Here is a 9,527-nt window from a genome sequence, read left to right as displayed (position 1 = left end):
CCTGTGCCCTTTTTAGTACATGTATTGGTCATTGGAAGTTCAAGAGTAGAGGGCTTAAGAGAGAAATGACATTGACAAAATCAAAAGAACATTTTTGGTCTGGATGCGGCCTTGAGTGTATTTGCACAGTGAGGTAAAAAAGCAAGATGGCACATAAAAACAGAAATGCAACCAAAGGCAGAGCAAAGGCCAAGAGGAGAGGCCATGAGAAAGCATGCTCACAATCAACCATCTCTTCTCTTACTAATCAAAAGAATGAGGAAGGTAGTGAGAGTGCACAAGAGCAGAAAACAGAAACTCAAATGGTCAGTGAACATATAAAATATAATCTGTAGGCCGGGTGCGGCGGCTCACTCCAGTAATCCCAGCGGGCTGAGGGTGGATCACGAGGTCAGGAGTTCGAGACAAGCCTGGCCAACCTGGTGAAACAAAATTTAGCTGGGTGTGTTGGCAGGCACCTATAATCCCAGCTACTTGGGAGGCTGAGGCAGGAGAATGGCTTGAACCCAGGAGGCAGAGGTTGTGGTGAGCCAAGATCGTGCCACTGTACTCCAGCGTGGGCAACAGAGTGAGACTTCATCTCAAAATAATAATAAAATAATAATCATCATCATCTGTACAGCTAGTAATGAAATACATATTAATAAAATAGTGAGACATATTTATCTTATTAGGTGGACAGATACTTAATAATTCTCAATGCTGTGAAGATGAGGTGAGATGGACAGTTATATTCCCTTTAAAAATCAGCATGCTATTTTAGAAAAATTATTCAACACCGTCTGCCACGTTATAAAATTATTTGACTTAATAATTTTGCTGATAGAATTTTACTTTAAGGAAATACTCAAAGGTGGAGTCAAAGGTTTTTGTATACAGCTGTCTTTGCTTATTAATCGTGTTAGGAAAATACTGATTACAATTTTAAAGTGTATCATTATTAGGATAGAATAATTAATCAGTATAATATTGTTTAGTCATTAAAATGTTTTTAACAATTATATAGAAATGTTTATGATAGGCTATTTTTAAAAGCATGATATTAAATTTTATATAGCGTATGATCCCAAGTGTGTGAGATTGTGTGTATGTGTTTATACATTGCACTCCTATGAGTCAGGTATGGAGACAGACCAATTTTGGAGAATGTGTTCCAGATCCCCCCAAAGATGCTCACACACAAATCCCCCCAAATTGTGAAGATGTTGTGTTACATATCAGAAAATACTTTGCAGATGGAATAAAGGTTACAGACCTTAAATAGAGACATTACCCTGGATTATCTGGTTGGTCCAGCGTAACTATACGGGCCCTTAAAAGTAGAAGAGGAAGGGGAAATAGTCAAAGAGAAATGCCACCACAGAAGAGACGGGACAGATTGGAAGCAGAAGAAGGGAGTAGCTCCATTTGCTCTTACTGGCTTTGAAGATGGAGAAAAGCGTCTATAAGCTAAGGTATGTGGGCATCTCGAGAAGTGGAAAACACCTCTCAGGCAACAGCCAGCAAGGGACGTCATTCCTACAGCCGCAAGCAGATTAATTGTCCCCATAATCTAATGAGCAATGAAATTGATTTCCCCATACAGCCTCTAGGCAGGAATGCAACCCAGCAGACACCTTGATTTCAGCCTTGCAAGGCTCTAAGCAGAAGAACCAATTGAACTATGCTGGATCCAGATTTCTGGCCTTCAGAGCTGTCCATAATATATCTGTGTAGTTTGAAGCTGTGAAATTTCTATCTGTAGCAACAACAGAAAAGTGATGCAACATACATTAATGGGATATAGATCTTGTGAGCCATTTAGTGCTCACTCCACTCACTCATTCAACAGATGAATTTGACAGTCACAGTTAGAAATTTGAAGGTAAAGGAGAACTCAGTACTCACTAGTCATTGTTTTCATGTTATTTGTTTCCTTTCCCACCCCTAACCCCTCCATTTCTGACTTTGATGTTCAGACATTCTGGAGAGCATAAAATGCTCCACAGCCTTTTGTGGCTGATCACGAGGTACGCTTTAAAGTTTTATTTACTTTTTAACTTGTGGTAAAATACACATCCCATAAAGCTTTTTTTTTTTTCTGTGCATGTTTCTTTTGTTTTTCTAATGTTTTTACTTATAATTGACCCATAATTGTACATAATTATGGTGTACAATGTGATGTTTCATGATATGTATACATAGCATAATGATCAAATCACGGTAATTACCATGTCCATCATTTTAAACATTTATCATTTCTTTGTGGTGACAAAATTCAAAATCTCCTCATCTAGCTATCTTGAAATATATAATACAGTACTATTTGCTGTAGTCACCCTACTGTGTGATTGAGCAACAAAACTCTTTCTTCCTGTCCAACTGTGACTTTGTCCCTGTGACTAACCCATCCCCATTCCCCTCTCCTCCCTACCCTCCTCAGCCTGTGGTAACTATCTTAACCATTTTTAAGTGTATAGGTCAGGAGTGCTAAATACACTCACATCATTGTGCAACCAATCTCCAGAAGGTTTTCATATTGCAAAACAAGAGCTCTACCCATTAAAAAACAGCTCCCCGCTCCTCCTCCCCTTACCTCAGGCACTGACACCCATCATTCTACTTTCTGATACTACAAATTTGATAACGTTTGGCACCTTATATAAGTGGAATGGTACAATATTTATACTTTTTTTTTTTTTTTTGAGATGGAGTCTTGCTGTGTCATCCAGGCTGGAGTGCAGTGGTGCAGTCTTGGCTCACTGAAACATCTGCTTCCCGGGTTCAAGTGAGTCTCCTGCCTCAGCCTCCTGAGTAGCTTGGATTACAGGCACACACCACCACATCTGGCTAATTTTTTGTATCATTAGTAGAGATGGGGTTTCACCATGTTGGCCAGGCTGGTCTTGAACCCCTGACCTCGTGATCTGCCTGCCTCAGCCTCCCAAAGTGCTAGGATTACAGGTGTGAGCCACTGCACCCAGCCAATATTTATAATTTTGTTCTAGTTTCTTTCACTTAGCACAGTGTCTTCGAGATTCAGTCATTTTGCAGCATGTTTTAGAGTTTCCGTCTATTTTTAAGGCTGAATAATAGTCTATTGTATGGATGAGCCACATTTCATTTATCCATTAATTCATGGGGATTAGGTTGCTTCCATTTCTTTGCTATTGAAAAAAATGCTGCTATGAATATGGGTTTACAAATATTTCTTTAAGACTCTGCTTTCAATTTGTTAAAATATATACAGAAATGGTATTGCTGGGTCATAGGTAATTCTATTGTTAATTTTTTTAAGAATCATTATAGTGACTGCACCATTTGAAATTCTCATCAAAAGTGCACAATGGTTCCAATTTCACCACATCCTTGACAACAGTTTTGATTTTCTGTTTTCTGTTTTGGTTTTGTTTATCTATTTTGCTTTTTTTTTTTTTTTGGTTAGTAGCCATTTTGATGGGTATGAGGTGAAGGATGAGCAATTTAAAATATCAAATACTGAGGGGAAGGGAAGGAGATGGTAACTCTTTGTGTGTCTAGGATTGTCTCAATACATGCTACATAGAAAATGAGTTAAAGAGAATAGTTATTTAACTTGAATCACAGCATCATACAAAGGCAGACAGGCAAAGATCAAGATGACCAGCAATCAAGACCAAAGTAGGTTAATGTGCAAACACTAAACCCATCCCCCAAATCACAGCAAAAGTCTTGGAAGGGACTTACTGGGCCAGAGGTTTCTGGAGAAAATATCACTACCAAAAACCTTTTATGTTTTTTTTTTTTTTTTTTTTATAAATCTGCCAATATAGAGAAACTTTAGAAATAATCTAATCTATTATTTCCCCAATGAGAAGTACCCAGGTCTTAACCACAAAGATAATAATGGTGCCAGGTGTGGATTTTTAGTAATGTCCATGTTAAACTAAATGCTTAAAATTATACCATGCTTGCTCATTTTAGGAACTTTGTTTGCAAATAAAAATAACTTGGGCTTCTTTAAGACATAAGTTCATCTTATTTGGGAAAATTCTCAAAACCGAAGAGAAAATATGTGGAAACAGGAAAGACGTAATAAACACAGTGAATGAAGAAATTTTTAATTTTTTAAAAACTGAAATGTACTGAGCTATTTTGTTTTATTAAATATTCATTTATATGTGTATTTAATAAATAAGTCGGGAAACAATGTTTCTTAAAATTGCACCTGAACATAGAAAATCCAATGTGCTTATGCTGTAGAAAGCTGAAGAATTGCCAATTCTCCTACTAATGAGAATAAGATGGGAATTTACAAAGTCATCATTTTCTCTGAGAACAGCAGGGAGCTCGTAAAGTCGAATTCATAAGGCAACTGAGTAAATTCCGAAGAGCAACAGGCCCACTGGTGTGGTGGAAAATGTTTAGCTAACCCCTTCCTGATGGAGAACAGCCCTGATATTTAGTCTTTGCAAGTTTCCATGGGATAAAGATTCCCACTGTGGCCAATTTCAAGCTAGTAACGTGGTCAATAAGATTAGAGTTAGGAAAAGATTTGCATAATCGGCCATTGGGAGCCGGAAGGATCTGGCTGTAGCACTCCTAGATAGGACACTCCAAGGAAACAAAAGATTAAACACAACGACAACCATAACAAACTCTCACCTTTGGCAGAGCATGGAAGAATAAGTGGCTTTCATAAAAACAGATACAAATCAAGTAAAAATTTTACATATTCCCAATGAGACCTATCACCCATTTCATAGCAACTGGAAGCTCCAAATGCAAGAGAAGTTTGTGGTCATTCAGAAGCTCCTTACCGCGGGACTACAGGGAATGCTTACCCGCAAGGAGCACAGCACAAGACCATAGAGAGCTTTCTGTAGTGCCGATGTGCAGGCTGTGATTGTGTGCCCTTAGTGTGGGAATTGCAGGTCCCTGCCTGGCCCCTTCTCTCCTATTAAGCAATAACCTCTTCTGCTGGGAGGGAGGCAGCAACTCCTCTCACCTCTAGGGCTCAAGAAAAAAGTCATTTCTTCTAGGAGAGGGATGGAAGCAAAGCTCATCTGCTTCTGGGAAACAGTAAGCTTCCCCCGCCACCTGCCCTGCTTCTATGGTTATAATAACACAGATTTAGCCCATCTTGCCTCAGGACGATGAAGAAGATGCATAATATCAATATAAGGAATGAAAGCAGAACAATTGCTATAGCCCTGCAGCCATTGGGAAGATAATAAGGTAACATTATAACAACTTTATGTCAATATATTTTATGAGCTATGTGAAATGCACAAACTGCTTGAAACATCAAAGCTATTAAAGTTCACTCAAGAACGAAAGACAACCCAAATATCCTATGTCTATTAATGAAATTGAATTAGTAGTAAAGAGCCTTAGCAGAAAGGGAACTCCAAATCAGATGACTTCACTGGAGAATTCAACCAAATATTTAATGACTAAATCATATCAACTATAGATAACTTCATCCAGAAAAGAATTTAAAAAGGCTCAACACATGACAGTTAACTTTGTGAGACACCCAAACCAAACCAAACAGCCAGTGGAACATTACAAGGAAAGAATTCTACAGGTCAGTGTATCTCATAAGCATAGGTCCAAAAATAATTAACAAAATATAAGCAAATTGAAAATAGAAGTACATAAAAATTATAGTATGTTCTTATCAAGTAAGGTTTATTGCAGGAATGTAACAATTTAACATTAAGAAATACAATATACATATGTATATTTTACCGTATTAAAAACAGGAAAACAAACAAAACATGGTAATTTCAATAGATGCAAACAGAATGATGTAATGACAGTCAAGATTCATCATGATAAAAATTCTCAGCAAATGAAGAATAGAACAGAGTTTCTTCAACCTGATTAAAGAACATCTTCATCAAACCTATAGCTAATACTATACTCACTATTCGAAACTGAAATTTTTCCCCCAAAATACTGGGATAAAGCAAAAGTACCCAATGTCATCACTTTTATGAAACATTGTGTTGAAGGTCTTAGAAAGTGCCGTAAGGCCAGAAAATCGTATTAAAGTAATACGAGTTATTAAAAAATAATTTAAAATTGTCTTTTTGTGTAGATTACATGACTATCTACATAGATTTCCAAAGAACATTCAAAACTACCAATAGAACTAATAAATTTAGTAAGTTCACATGATGCAAAATCAATACATACATATAATCTGCAATTAGTGGTTGGATATTATTTTAATAACATGTATGATAGCATAAAACTTTGGAAGGTATGTGAAGTTATAAATTTAACAAAAATATATACAAGATTAATATGCTAAATACTATAAAATATTGACCAGAGAAATCAGAGAAGATCTAAATAAATATAGCTTACCATACTCAAGATACTATACCTATGAGCTGGAAGATTCAATATTTTTAGAAATAATTTCTCTCCAAATTGCTCTATAGAGTTAAAGATATATAAAATCAAAATTCTACTCAGCTATTTGTTTAAATTAGCAAGTTTTGCACTCAACATTTATCTTTAAAAAAAGCAAAAGGTTTGTATTAGCCAACGCAATTTTGATAAAGAACAATGCACTCTCACCACCCTATTTCAAGACTTACTATACTGCTACATTGAGACAGTGTTACATTGACATAAGGATAGAAATGTAGATCACTGTAACAGAACAAAGAGTCCATGAGTAACCCATACATTCGTGGCCCATTGATTTTCGAGAAAGATGCCAAAGTAATTCACTTGGAAAACTACAGCGTTTCAATAAATAATGCTGGAATAATTTCACATATACAGTCATGTGCCACATAAGGACATCAGTCGATAATTGACTGCATATACAATGGTGGTCCCATAAGATTATAATGGAGTTGAAAATTCCCATCACCTAGTGATGACATATCCTTGGTAACATCGTGGCACAGCACACTATTCAACTGTTTATAGTGATGCACAGCCTACTGTGCTGACAGGTCATCTAGAATATAGCACACACAATTAGGGACAGTACATACAACTTGATAATGATAATAAATGACCATGCTACTGGTTTATGTATTTACAATACTATATGTTTAATCATTATTTTAGAGTGTACTCCTTCCACTTATTTAAAAAAAAAAAAGTTAACTGTGAAACAGCCTAGGACAGATCCTTAGGAGGTATCCAGAGGAAGGCACTGTTATCCTGGGAAATGACAGCTCCGTGTGTGTTACTGCCTGTGAAGCCCTTCCCATGGGGAAGGTGTGCAGGGGTAGACAGTAATGTGGATGATCCTGACCCTGTGTAGATGTCGACTGTATTTATCTCTTGGTTTTTCACAAAATGTTCAAAAAGAATAAAAAGGCCACAAACGGTGGCTCATGCCTGTAATCCCAGCACTTTAGGAGGCAGAGGTGGGAGGATCATTTGAGCCCAGGAGTTCAAGAATAGCCTGGGCAACATGGCAAGACCTCGTCTCTACAAAAAAAATTAAAAATACATAAATAAATAAAATAGAAAAATAGAAAAAAATTATCGGATAAGGATATAAAAAATAAAATATTTTTGTATACCTTTACAATGTGTTCTTGTTTTAAGCTGTTATTACCAAAGAGTCAAAAAAGTTTAAAAAATAAAAACACATATAAAGTAAAAAAGTTACAGTAAGCTAAGGTTAATTTATTATTGAAGAAGAAAAATGTTTAAATGAATTCAGTGCAGCCTAAGTGTGGAGTGTTTATGAAGTCTACGGTAGTGTACTGTAATGTTCTAGTCTTTTACACTCACTCACTGACTCACCCAGGGCAACTTCTACTCCTGCAAGCTCCATTCATGGCAAATGCCCTATATACATGTGCCATTTTTTACCTTTTTATGGAATTTTTACTGTATTTTTCCTATGTTTAGATATGTTTAAATACACAGAAACTTTCCATTGTGTTATAATTGTCTACAGTATTTAGTACAATGGCATGGTGTACAGGTTTATAGCCTGAGAGCAGTAGGCCGTATCATACAGTATAGATGTGTATACTAAACTCTACCATCTTTGTACATCTTTGTGTCAGTTCACTCCATTATGTTTGCACAATAAGGAAATCGCCAAATAATACACTTCTCAGAATGTATCCCATCATTAAGTGACACATGACAGTAAAGGAGAGAGAAAACAAAAACAAACCTCAACCCATACCTCACACCATATTAAAAATCAACTTGAAATGCAGTAAAGGCCTAAATGTGAAGCCTATAACTATGCGACTTCCGGAAACAATATTGGAGAAAATGTTCATGACCTTGGGTCAAGTCAAGGTTTCTGATGATACACATCCAACAAAATTTCAGCACTACCAGGGAGCTCTGTCTATGGCCTTGTGCCCTGCCCATCAGCTTTCTCATGAGCTTGAATGTGGGGTTTCCAGCTGTTCTAAAATGAGGTGATAGTCCACACTTTGAATTTGTAAAGTACTTCTCTAATAATAAACCAGTACCCATAATATATAAAGAACTCATGTAACATCATCATTCGTAATTAATGTGAAAGTATTTGAAATGGAAACATGGATGGAAGGTAAGTACGTGAAGAGGCATTCAACATCATTACTCATTAATAAAATGCAAATGATGTGATGCATCACATATCTGCTAGAATGGCTCCAAACAAATAACAACAACAACAACAAAACAGACAACACCAAGTCCTGAAGAAGATGTGGAACAATGAAACTTTCATCTAATTCTAGTGGGAAGGCAAAAAGTAATAGTCACTTTGGGAACCCATGAGCGTTTATTATGAGGTTAAACATACACCTATCATATGATCAAGAATTCCTCTCCCAGATATTTACCCGTGTCACAAAGACATATCTACACACAAAATCCTATCAGCCAAAGTTTATAGTAGCTTCAGTCATTATAATTCCTCCCTCCAACTTCAGGGCTTCTCCTGAACTTTATCAATTGATGTGATTTCATCTCTAAGCACCAAAAGTATTTGTGGTAAAGGGCATGCAATGAATAAAGAATGTAAGAAGGGACAGCAGGAATGCTATCAGGAGAGAGCATCTTATATCTGCATCCGAATGGAACCCCTACCTCTGTATTTTCATCATGCTCACTTCTACCCCCAGCCCTCAACATATCTGAAGGCAATAACGTCAGGGCCCTTTTTCATTATATTACTCAAGAATTATTTTCTCTATTTCAATATCTGATATGCACAGAGGGCATAAAAGCAATCTGTCATTTCTAAAGGAAGAAGCCATTTAGGGAAATCTATATTTTTTTAACATTTTAGCAGTACTCTGAGCATTTCCAGAAAAATAAAATTATGACAACAAAAGAATTCTTAAAGAGATGCTCTTCTCATTAGACCTCCAAAGAAGACAAATTCTGCCTTCTTTGCCTATATGGAGCAGACCACATTTGTAACATTTTATATTATAATAGCTATTAAGAGACAACAATATATGTATCTAAGGGTGAATGTCTTCAGGCTAACTTTGCTTATTTATGGTTAAAAATAGTGTGAGATAGTAACCTTTATTCACCTTCTCACATTACAAGTTGGCTGTCTACTC

This window comes from Hylobates moloch, unplaced genomic scaffold (assembly GCF_009828535.3).
Source record: "Hylobates moloch isolate HMO894 unplaced genomic scaffold, HMol_V3 SCAFFOLD_12, whole genome shotgun sequence".
Lineage (NCBI taxonomy): Eukaryota > Metazoa > Chordata > Mammalia > Primates > Hylobatidae > Hylobates > Hylobates moloch.
The sequence above is the reverse complement of the archived record's forward strand: the minus strand, read 5'-3'. Positions refer to the sequence as shown.